The sequence below is a fragment of the Phocoena phocoena genome, chromosome 2 (genome assembly GCF_963924675.1).
Source record: "Phocoena phocoena chromosome 2, mPhoPho1.1, whole genome shotgun sequence".
NCBI classification, from domain to species: Eukaryota; Metazoa; Chordata; class Mammalia; order Artiodactyla; family Phocoenidae; genus Phocoena; species Phocoena phocoena.
The window spans coordinates 38,922,915-38,936,170 of NC_089220.1; the positions used below are offsets into that span (position 1 = coordinate 38,922,915).

The 13,256-nt window shown below is 38.8% G+C and overlaps 1 pseudogene; it reads right to left on the reverse strand.

The window, feature by feature from the left end:
• Positions 1-655: 655 nt before the first annotated feature.
• On the reverse strand, positions 656-781 carry LOC136119523 (small nucleolar RNA SNORA62/SNORA6 family; annotated as a pseudogene).
• Between the last annotated feature and the right edge of the window lie 12,475 nt (positions 782-13,256).

A 13,256-nucleotide genomic window follows, 5' to 3' on the forward strand; every position in this document is an offset into this window, starting at 1 on the left:
GTTCAATGTGGTCAGCTCCCTTAGGTGGGTTTTTTTTTTAGAAACTGTTTATTTTCCATCAACCTATTTCCATTTTAAGAGTTTGTGGAAGAACAGTTTAAGACCACTCAGTGGTTGTTCCTACCCACTCGGTGGCCTGAGCAGTGGGAGCTGCAGACCAGTCTTCAGTGGCAGGTTGAGCACTCCAGTCTTCAGTGGGGAACTGCTGAATAAGCACAGAGGGCACCTGCACAGCTTCGGACGAGTCCGCCACCTCAGGCTGAGCAGCAGTGAACTCAGGAGCTGGAGCGGTCCACTCACCCTGAAATTCCTCCTTGGTCACAGCCTTCTCAGCTGCCGCCTGCTCTTCCTTTTCAATCTCTTCAGGATCTCTGTAGAAGTAGAGATCAGGCATGACCTCCCATGGGTGTTCACGGGAGATGGTGCCACGCACGCGCAGAACTTCCCGGGCAAGCATCCACCACATCAGACCCACTGAGTGCGCTCCCTTTTTAGGATCTTACATCAGGATACATCAAGTTAGTCTGAAAACAGGCCAAGTAATGCCTGAGAGGTCCAGGAGTAAGAAATAATGGAGAAAAGCAGAAGAAAACACAGGCCATTTTAAAAATGTTTTTTCATCTCTCCTTAAAGCTTTCATGTATTAAAATCATACGTTTGTAGCAAGTATTACTATCAAACTCCACTCATTGGGCCAGAGACCCTTGTGATGTTAGCGAAAAACTTGCCCCTCATGTAGCACACTACCTACACTTCCTTAGGTGGTTTTATTTATGGCAGGAGCCCCCTGATAGCTCAGTACTAAACAGCTGACAGCAATACCAGTCCGGGCTGGGCTGCCGGCTTGTGAGCTGAGTAGTTGTTGATAATCGACACAACTTCTGTTAACAGTGTGATCATGTGCACTGCTTAGTGCTTTAAAAATAGTTTGTAGTTTATATCCTCATTTCTTCCCTTAAGTGTGCATCATCGATATGTGTGGCCAAGAAACTCCATTATTTACACAGGCAGAAGTTACAATAACCTTAATTAAAAATACGTTTTCTTTCTTCCAGGATGTGAAAAAATAATTCCCCTGGCATATAGCCCAACTATCTGGTCCCTACATTAAAAACTAGGCAGTTGGCTGTTAAGAGAAGACAACAAGAGACAGGCAATTCAGTTCCCTGACGTACAAGGAGCCATTAGTGAAAGACATTTCCTTATGTCACTTTGGAGGATGTTATGTTACACCCTGGAAAGTGGGAGGGAACAATCAAGTTGAGAGTACATTTCACAAACATAATAGTTTTCATTTGATGGAGAGCAAAAATAGCATTGGCTTCTACTATGACTGGTTTTTAAAAAATCACACAGAAAATGCCTTAAAAGCTTAAAAATCTCCCATAGCTGCCTGAGTACAATCCCCAAAAGCCTACATCCGAATATCAGTGAGGTGACACTGATGTTGAGGGGAGCAATTGCAAAGCACATACATCCTCCCTTGGCTGAGTGGTTCTTTTATTTCTCACACACCACGCATAGCCAGTTACCACAAAACCCAGAGAGTACGGAGTCTATTCATTAAGTCGGTCCCAGCCAACCTGAAGGGCCCCAGGGCTGCTGGGATCTCAATGGTGCGGAGATTCACAGGATCTCAGATCTGTTGTATTTTTATACCACAAAATACAACACTTTTGGAGACGTTTAGTATTTTTCCACTTATCTACAAGGTATTTCTACTTCAGTGTCTCCTCTCTCGTGTCAAACTCGTGGACTCAAGGTGTCCTAGGGCTGGAAGAAACCCTAGAGGATTCTACCCCATTCACGAGGTGAAGGATGGGGAGACAGTAGGTAGCAAAGTCAGGGATACTTACAAAGGCAGGGGAGTGCTTGGCTAGAGGGAGCATTCATTCCAACTGATAACCTGTGGTTTGTGTCGAACTAGTTGCCCTCACGACCACCTGCTCTTCCTCAAAAGTTAGGGTCTCTCACTAATTCAGCCCCCTGCCTCTCACCTGGGAGGAGTGAACAGCTCAGCAGAAGATCCTTCAGCTGAGCCCACAGATCCAGTTGGCCATCATCTAATAGAGACAATGCATTTTCTTTCTTATTTATAACTAATTCTGTATTTTGATGGAGTTTCTTTTTTTTTTTTTGGATCTCCTGTGAACCTTTTGTTTTTTTATACATCTTTATTGGAGTATAATTGCTTTACAATGGTGTGTTAGATTCTGCTTTATAACAAAGTGACTCAGCTGTACATATACATATATCCCCATATCTCTGGAGTTTCTCTTTCAGTAAAGTTCCTATATGTGGTCCAAGCACAGCAGGAACTCTTCTTCAAAACTCACCCTATTACTTTTGCCTTCCCAGCCTCATCTCTTCCGGGTAATGGAAACTTCTCTGCATTTTGAAAAACCGCATCTCCTCCATTTTCCATCTGTATGATTTGGCTCAACTTTCCTTCCCAAACACCTCCAATTCACTTAATAAAAATCTACCCTTCTTCTGATCTCATAGCAATTTTGGAACTATTCTAGATTATCTCTCTTCTCCAAATCCAATCAATCTGTTGCTTATCCAACAGTTGCTTCCTCTGCAAAGGCTCCTCCCTCGTGCCTCTTGCTCTCTTCAGCACTTGACTCGACTCTGGGATTGCTAAGCAATGCCCTGGTGGTTCCCCTTACCATCACTTTTCTTCAGCTCAGTGCATGTTGCACACTACTGTCAGACTAAGCAACCTTTAAAAATCATTGTCATCACATCTAGAAACAATAAATGCTGGAGAGGGTGTGGAGAAAAGGGAACACTCTTGCACTGTTGGTGGGAATGCAAATTGATACAGCCACTATGGAGAACTGTATGGAGGTTCCTTAAAAAACTACTAATAGAACTACCATATGACCCAGTAATCCCACTTGTGGGCATATACCCAGAGAAAACCATAATTCAGAAAGAGTCATGTACCACAATGTTCATTGCAGCACTATTTACAATAGCCCGGAGATGGAAACAGCCTAAGTGTCCATCAACAGATGAATGGATAAAGAAGATGTGGCACATATATACAATGGAATATTACTCAGCCATAAAAAGAAATGAAATTGTGTTATTTGTAGTGAGGTGGATGGACCTAGAGTCTGTCAAACAGAGTGAAGTAAGTCAGAAAGAGAAAAACAAATACCGTATGCTAACACATATATATGGAATCTAAGAAAAAAAAAAGTCATGAAGAACCTAGGGGTAAGACAGGAATAAAGACACAGACCTACTAGAGAACGGACTTGAGGATATGGGGGGGGGGAAGGATGAGCTGTGACAAAGCGAGAGAGTGACATGGACATATATACACTACCAAACGTAAAATAGATAGCTAGTGGGAAGCAGCTGCATAGCACAGGGAGATCAGCTCGGTGCTTTGTGACCACCTAGAGGGGTGGGATAGGGAGGGTGGGAGGGAGATGCAAGAGGGAGGAGATATGGGGGCATATGTATATGTATAGCTGATTCACTTTGTTATACAGCAGAAACTAACACACCATTGTAAAGCAATTATACTCCAATAAAGATGTTAAAAAGAAAAATCATTGTCATCTTGCTCACCCCTTGCTTCAGAAGCTCCAGTGACTCTCTGTCATCTGTCACATCAAACATAAACTCCTCTCCTTTGTTTTGCCTTTAAGCACCTCAAAAAAATCTGTCCAAGTTTATTTTCTATGGCTCCTTGCAACAATGAACTTTTCCCTGTTCTTGAACTCACTGTGCTCTGTGACAACCACTGTGTATATGCAATGCCCTCTCTTGTTGAAATGATCTCCTTCCCCTGTCTCCCAGCACTTTTGTCTTCGGGTCATACCACAAGACCCAGCTCACAGGTCACCTCCAAAACAGTAGTCATTGGGCTCACACAGAATGCTAACACTATAGCATTCTTTACGCGGAATTGAAAGCATCCATCTTCTCCCACTAGATTGTTAGACCCTTAAGGACTACATATCCATAACTTCCATACCTGTCCCATAAAAAGGGCTTAATAATAGTTAACAACAATGATGATGATGAACATTATTAACTAATATTTATATAGAACTCACTATTCACCAGGCATTTTCTAAGGGAAAAAATATATATACACACACAAACATATATAATCATGCTCACCTCACACATAAGGAAACTGAAGCTCAAGGTGCTTGAGTAACTTCCACATTTTATCATTAATAAATAGCAGAGCAGAGATTTAAGCCAGAGGTTTTTGAGACTATACTGATGGATGTATTAATGAGCAATGAAGAAACAAATTCTAATCCCTAATACCTACTCTTCTATGCCTCAGTTTCTGCTCTGACTAGATTGTCTACCACTTATTATTTCCAAGCCCCGGGCTGCGGTTCTGAATTCTGATACCTCCTCTCCCTGCCTATGGAGTAACTCTCCTGCTTAGAACTGGGTAACTCTCAACACTTGCATCTGTGCTAACACCTCAGACTCTGTACTCACCTTCTTGGTCTGGGTCTTTCTGAAAGGGCATGCCCTTCCCTGCGGTGACACATCTCATCATTGCCTCCGCCTTTGTCTTTTCTTTTTTTTCCTTTCAGCTACCATTTATTGTATATTGTGCTATGCCTTTAATATGATTTATCGAGTAACACTTCATTTGTGAAACCACCTTTATTATTTGTGTGTGTACATATATGATAATATCATATATATAATATATAAACAATATATATAATAGATAAAAAACAAATATATTTGATTACTTAGAGTTGTATGTTAGATATCATCACTTGGTGCCTGTAGCCTCCTATTTTTAATTATTATGGCTTTATAATAATATTCACTGTCTGGATCAGCAAGTATTTTCTCCATGTTCCCTCTTCAAACTTTGATTATCCATCCCCATATTTTTGTTCATTGAGAAAGATGTTGGAACCGTATTGCTGAAAGTTTTTTTTGAGTAGGTTTTGGGTTCCTGTGCAAGATGGCAGTGTAAGAAGATCTTGAACTCACCTCCTCCCACAAACAATCCAAATCTACAGCTACATATGGAACAACTTTTTCTGGAAAATGAAAACAAAACCAAAAAACCTAAAAACTGGCTGAGTGACTCCTATGTATCACCTCAGGTGAATGATAGAAGGTCCACATCAAACAGATAGGAGAGTCTAGAACACTGTCTCACCAGAAGCCTCACCCCTGGTGCAGAGACGCCAAGTTGGGAGAGTCCTCAAAACCCAGAGCCTCCCTCTGAGTATTCAAGGGTTTGAACCCCACATCAGTCACCCCAACTTTTAAGACCTGTACCCCCAAAACATCTAGCTTTGAAAGCCAACTGTGCTCACATCTACCACACCCACAAGGCTGTAGCGATCTGAGAAATGGCTATTGAAAGGCTTACATGCTCAGACACACCTGTCCTAGGGCCCAGAATGGAAGGAAGCAACCAATGGAAGGGTGCCCAGACTTTTGTAAGACAGGTTCATTTTCTTGTCTTGGAGCCTCAGCCCAAGGGGCAGGCATCTCATTTGATGCATACCTGGAGGCCTGCTGGGGTGCTCTATGGGGACGGAGACTGGAGGGCACCATCTTTGTACTCTACCGCACTCCAGCCAGTGGGCATCATCTTTCTTTTTTTTTTTCTTTTGCTTTCTTTTTTCATTTTCTTTTTTCTTTCCCAGTGGGCACCATCTCTACACTCTTCCTCTGTCTCTGCCCCCTCCAGCTGGTGGGCACCATCTTTGTGCTTTCCCCCAGCCACACTCCAGGGTGCCAGCATCTCCTAGAGGGAAGCTTCTACACACATCTGGTGCCCCAGTTTTTACATCTGGTGCCCCAATTTTTGCTGCTGCCAGGGGGTGGCAGTTGAATTTTGACAACGGTAAAAAGTTTATTCAGTGAAAAGGATAGTCTTTGCAACCAGTGGTGCTGGAAACATTGGTATCCATACACAGAAAAGAAAAAGAACTTTGATCCACATCTCACACTATATAAAAATTAACTTAGAGCTTCCCTGGTGGCGCAGTGGTTGAGAGTCCGCCTGCCGATGCAGGGGACGCGGGTGCGTGCCCCAGTCCGGGAAGATCCGACATGCTGCGGAACGGCTAGGCCCGTGAGCCATGGCCGCTGAGCCTGCGCGTCCGGAGCCTGTGCTCCGCAACGGGAGAGGCCACAACAGTGAGAGGCCCGCGTACCGCAAAAAAAAAAAAAAAAAAAAAATTAACTTAAAATGAATCATAGATATAAATATAATACTAAAAACAATAAATCTCCTAGATGAAAAAATAGAATGTGAATTTGGGATTGGGCAGATGCCTCCTATATAAGACACTAAAAGCTGATTCATAAATTCAAAAGTTAATTAATAACCTGGATTTTATTAAAATTTTTAAAAAATTTTGTAACTATATGTGGTGATGGGTTTTAACTAGTTTAGTCTAGTTAGAAATGTGGTGATCATTTCACATATATATACAAAAATTGAATCATTACATTGTACACCTGAAACGAATATAATGTTATAATAATAATATAAGGTTAATATAATATAAGGTGTCAAGTATGCCTCAGTTTTAAAAGAATTAACTATAATTAAATTAAGCTGGTTTTCTGAAGTCCAAGCTATTGATTGGATATGGGGGCTATTTTGTCTCTATTAATGCTTAAGATACTCTGCTCTTAAGAGTATAAGCTCATCTTCTCTGTGGAAATAAACAGCAAAAAGAAGAGGTTCTACGGTGTCTCCAGTATGATGGGCTTATAAGATAGGCAGTAGTAATTGTTATTAGGTTCAGTGTACTCAGAGTCTCCAATAATCTGGCAAATGTGAATGAAAAAAATTTTTTCCTATGAGTCTGAAAAAAAGTTTGTTTTTGAAAATATAAAACAAAAAAGTCATTTTTTATTAAATTTTGTTAAACATAAATTAATTTGGGAAAAACTGATATGTTTATAGCTTTCAGGAACTCCCATTCAAAAACATGGTTCCGCTCTCTCACATATCTTTTTAATATTATGGTAACTCCATTACATAGGATACACTCAATAACTAATTATTATTATCTTAGATATTTGTGCTTTTATTGCTATTCTGAATGGTAGTTTTATTACATTGTTTTCTTTTTCTAGCTGAGAGTTACTAGTTAATCAGAAAGCTATTTTTTAAGTTACTTAAATGTTTTCTTTACTGATAATGGCTTTTTATCTTGTATCTGTAGAAAAAAATACCATCTAAAAATAATAATGTCTGTTTTTGCCTGTACCCATACCTAGAACATTAGGGCGACATTAAATAGAAGTGGCCAATAGTAGACATTCTTAGCTCACTTCTGATTCTAATGAAAGTGCTTCTGGGATTTCATTAAGTACAAGACATAGATATTCATTATCATCTTTTAAAAAGTTCTTACACTTCTAATTTATTCAGAGATTCATTTTTATCAGAAACTTAAAATAGTCCATTGTCTTCCTTTATTAATATAATATGCTTTATGACTAGTTTTTTAATCAAATCATCCATATATCCCCAAAATAAAACTAATTTGGTCTTGGTAAATTATTCTCCTAATTTACTGCTGAATTTTGTGTTTAGAACAAAGTGAGTTTGTTCTGTTTTTCTTCTCTGTGTTATATTTTACTGGATTTGTTAGGGTTTTCCTAGGTTTAAGAGTGAATTGTATAGCACAGGGAACTATACTCAATATCTTGTAATAACCTATAATGGAAAATAATCTTTAAAATTATATATATATATATATATCTGAATTGCTTTGCTGTACACCTGAAACTAACACATTGTAAATCAACTATATTTCAATAAAAAATTTTTTTAAAACGTGAATTGAAGAGCTCTTCATTTTTTTCTATATTGTATAACAGTTGATATGTGTCTTCAAAGTTTGGAATAATTCAAGTTGGTAAGAACATCTGAACCCACATCTTTTTTGTTGTTGTCACTTGTTTGATAATTAAAATTTTTTTTTCCTTAGATATTTATACCTTCAACTTATCAATTCCATGTTATTCAGTTTTGGTTATTTACAATTTTTCAGAAAATTATCCATTTTAATTAGAAAGCTGTACATACCTCATAATTTTTAAAGTTGCCCATTTATGGTGTTATAGCGCTCTTTTTACTTCTGACATTTTGTCTATTTTTCTTAATCCAACTGGCAGTGATGTCTCTATTTTCTGGTTTTGTTTTTCTGAGAACTAACTCTTGAATTTGCTTACTCATAACTTTATATATATTGTATATACTGGCCTCTTTATTTTAAAATAATCTGTACTTTTTCCTCTAATACAATCATTTGCTTTTATTATGTCAAGTTCATATTGGTCAGTTCAGCCATAAAGTACCATGCTTTCACATTTTATGTTTTCTTCCTTATTTTATAATGTGTATTGTCTAAGTGGAGTGTGTTTCCTTTGCTTTTACCTTCTTCAGGGTAATATTCCAAAGTCACCATAATCCTGATACCAAAACAGAAGAAAAAAGAACCATTTCATTATAAACAGAGAAACAAAATTCTTAAACAAGACCTCAACAAATCAAATTCAAGAGAGTTAAAAGACTAGGACTTTACAACTGACTAGCATTTATCTTACAAATGTTAAGAATTGTTCATCTTTAGGAAATCTATTAAATAGAAAGGTGAAACCATTCAAAGCATCTTGTCAACAGATACCAAAAATAATTTCAATAAAATTTTACACACTTCCTAATGAAAAGCAAACTGAAGAAAACTAACTTAATTTAACAAGAAAACTAAAGGAAATTATAGCCTTAGTTGTGTAATATTAAAAGTGTCTCTACAAGGAACAAGACAAGGAAGCCCATTAGAACTATTATTAGTCAACACTACATAGCAGGTCCAAGAAAAAAATCTATAATTAAAACTTAAAATGACCAGAAAAAAAGTGATGAAACTACAATCTTCAAAGATAATCTTTTACCTAGGTAAGTGAGGTAAATCAAGTAGAAAACTATTAGAGTCAGTAAAATGGCCAGATAAGATCAACAACAACAAAAATAAACAGATTTCCTATAACCCAACAATGATAGCTGAGCAAATTTAACTTTTAAAAAAGATCCAATTCTCTATAACAACAAAGCCCATGAACTAATTAGGAATAAAGCTAACACGGATGTGCAAAGCCTTGGGTAATGAACTGTAAAACCCCACTGGATAACACAACATTGTAAATCAACTATACTTCAGTTAAAAAAAAAAAACCACTGGAGGATATAAAAGAAAACTTGAATAAACAGAAAGACATAGTGTATCTGTCGGTTCACAGTTGGCCCCCATACATGGAGGGCAAGGGGAGACCCTTTTGGATTGGTAGGTGGCTGGTTTAAGAAGCAGGGGAAATTATTTACATGTGAGGCTTGTCCTGGGCGGCCACAGATGAGTAGATCTCCACACCCGCCTGCCAGAATCTTGAGTTTATACAGAGGCCTTAACTGGGTTCAGTCATGTATTCAGACCAGGTGGTCTCCACAACACTTGACTGTCTCAAGGCTGTGTCCTTGGAACAGCTCCTAGTGTGGGCATGGTGGGCAGAATGTACCTTCCAAGAACAGGGGAGAGGGTAAGGACCCTATATTTGCCCAAGTACAGCTCACTGGTCAAGTGGCGCTCACGTCCTCTAGATCTGCGGTCCCCGACCTTTTTGGCACCAGGGACCGGTTTCGTGGAAGACAATTTTTCCACGGATGGTGGGGAGGTGGTTCAGGCGGTATCTTGAGCAATGGGGAGCGGCAGATGAAGCTTTGCTCAGTTGCCCACCGCTCACCTCCTGCTGTGTGGCCGGGTTCCTAACAGGCCAAGGAACGGTACCTTGGGATTCCTGCTCTAGATGACCTCCCCCAACAGTGTCCCTGTATGGACAGATTTACTGTTGTAAAAATATAACTTCGCTCCAATTCGTCTACATTGATCACTGAACTTGTCAGCTGATTCCCAACATTATAAGCAAGAACGCTTAGAACATTTTTTAATGTGAAAAACAACGTAAGTGGTGACTTACACTACAGGATATCAAAGTTTTCATCAAAGCGATCATAAAATGGTGGAGTGATGGCACAAGAAAGCAGAAGCATATCAGTGGAACAGAGTAGAGATTTCAAGAACAGACCCTCATATACATGGGAATTTAATTCAAGGTAAAAATTGTATTTCAAATGATAGGACAGAATGCCTTGGCGGACTTCTGGTGAAGATTACAGAGTAAGCAGATGAAGGAAAATTCGCCACTACTACACACCTGACTCTCAACAATTAGAATCGCCAGATGTTTTGGTTTTTTTTTTTTCGTTTTCTGCATAGCTTAGCTTAAAAGCAGAAGAGGAAATCTTCCAGTGCCTGAAATAAAGAAACTACTTTATTGAGTAGGAGGTGAAGCTATATGGCCCAGAGAAATAATTGGATTTGATACATGCTTAGGGATTTATACTTTAATATCTATACCTGCATTATGTTAAGAACCAGGAAAGGGTGGTCCTGCCAGGAAAATATTGCCTGACAACAAAAGAGTGCAGCCGCAAAGCCTCATGGTTATTGGTGGAAACAGAGGGGCCGCAGAAGCCCTTCCAATCTGTAGCTTCTCATCACTGGCAAGGAAGACATAGCAGAGACTAGGCCTGTGGACACTATACTCCTGGCAATAAAATCACTGATGCCATTTTTGATAGGGTTCAATAACTCCTACCAGGGTACAGGTCTGCAAGCTTCTTGGTTTTCCAGTTTGATGAATAGGTCTCATTCTGATATTAGTGATGATATCCATAATGATAAGAAGTCATAGTAGGAATTCTCGATTCCCTAGTCCCTCAGGTTCCCATAGAAGTAGTCAAGCCCTATCACTCCATCATTATCACCACCCTACAGCCTCTGATTCTGCCATTGCAGTGAATCAGACGGTTATCTGTGAGATCAACTGAAACCTCAGTATTGAGCGCCCACATGACACTAACCCTCACTGCATGAATGGGCTAAAAACCTTGCAGGCACTCTTCAGATTCCTTTGTTTCATTTCTTCCAATGGTGCTGCCTGCCTTCCTGAGTTTACCCATGACATATGGTCTCTCTATTTCTGGACTCAGTTGTAATGAGATGTCACAGATACGGTAACTTAGATTCCCAAGTATTTACCTACAGGATAGTGAAGCACAGATGAGCCTTGGCCAATGGGAAACAGGGAATGTGAGGGAGCTGAGCAGATAAATTTTCTCTCCCTTCTCCCCTCCATGAACTATTCAAAGTGCATCTCCTCTTTTCTGACCTTTCAGGCAATACCTGCATACAAGTAAATGCTGCTGTTCCATGCCAAGTCTCCTCTTACTCTCCGTGAAGCTATTAACCGCTGCTTCATTTTGCCTCTTTCCTTGCTTCACTTCACTTTTTTTCCTTAATCTCACTATCCTTGGCTTGTGTTTCCCAAATACATGTCATTTTGCACATGACATGTGTCTCCCCCTAGCTTTTATACTCCATTGTCTTGAATGAGTCTTATTTCTGTTGCCTATCCGCAGTGATCCATGAAAATTTTGTTTCTAAAACAATTTTAAAAGAATAATATAGAGCTTGAGTCTTTAAAAGTATATACTTTCTCTTTAAGAATGATTTTTCTATCTTATCCAGTTTCGTAGCCATATTTCTGACCTTCATTTATTCTTACTTTTGTATTTAATGGATTTCAATGTTCACTGACAGTTTTTATACCACTTTCTCCATTCTTGATTTCTTAAGTGTGTATCAGCATTTCTTCAAGTAATTTTCTGTTAAGAATATGTTGAATTGATTGCAAAAATGTCCTCAGCTTTTCACGCCCTCCCTGTATCCACATCTCCTGCAATTTTACAGGTCTTCCCATTAAGAGGTAGAGTCTATCTTCCTACTCTTGTGGCCTTGAGACTTGCTCTGACCATATCTGTATGGTGCAAATGATGTTGTGTCCGTCTGAGCCTAGGCCTCAGAAGATCTTGTGTACTTCCACCATTGGAACCCTAAAACCACCAGCTGAATAAGCCGGGGTAGCCTGCTGAATGATGAAATATATGTAGCTCCCTCACCACAATGGTCTTACCTGATAGCCAGACAATTGTCAGCCAGCTAGCCATCCTAGCCCTCAGCCAATGCATTAGCTGACTGCAGATGCATGAGCGAGCCTAACCAATCAGCTAAGACAAGCCCAGCTCCACAGAAGTGCCCAGCTGAACTGTAGAGTTATAAGGAAAAATTAACATTTGAGGATTTAAGGAACTAAATTTTAGGATGATTTATTGAACAGCAATCCCTGATACAAAAGTTAATTGGGTGGCATTTTCTAAGACTATGCACACCTAAGAATAATATATTTATGCCTCTTTATTACTTGACCATCAACCTCACATTTCAAATTGATGTAAAAATTCTTTCCTCAAAACTCTGTATATATTGCTCTATTATTTTCTGGCACTATATTTTGCTATTTGTAGTCCTTCGTACGTGCTTGTACTTAATGTCTGATTCCTTTTATATTTTTATTTATCTTCGTAATTGAAACATATTTCCATGATCTGGCATTTTGTCAACCTTTCCTCAAACATAGGAAATTGATACAGAAGTGACATTAAACGATATCACTGAAGAAGACACTTATCTGTATGATAAGTGTCTTCTTCAGTGATATCGTTTAATGTCACTTCTGTAACAATTGTTTATTCCCCATAAATATCTGTGTCTTAAAGTTTTTCCCTCTGTTGTATGTCCTCTATAAGTGCACTTTTTCATAATATTACAACTGTTGCCTCTGCATTATGGGAGAAGTCATTAAATTTGCCTTTGTATTACTAAACCCATTATTAATGTTATATTGACATTCTGCTACGTTTTCAATATTGATTTTAATATGCTTCATATTTTTAATTACTATGTAATCTTTTCTAACCCCACTCAACTCCATCTTCACTTTTAACTATAGTTCATCTGATCATCTTTTCTTTGCAACTTGTTCTCTTGTTATAGCTTTCTCTCCCTGTTTTATAGATGCCACATCATTACCTATGTCACTGTCGACACTAATTTTTTCCTAAATGTTTTTCTTATTTCAGGGATTACTCATTTAAAGAGATTTCTATTTCTCTGAGTTATAAAACTTATGTAATATTTCTTTTATTCTGAAATAGTTTTACATGTTGAGCAACACGCCAGCTGTTGTTAAAGTCTGTTCTTGTTTTTCAGTTTACTCCTCATGGAATAAGGAAAAAACAGCCTAGACTCAATGTT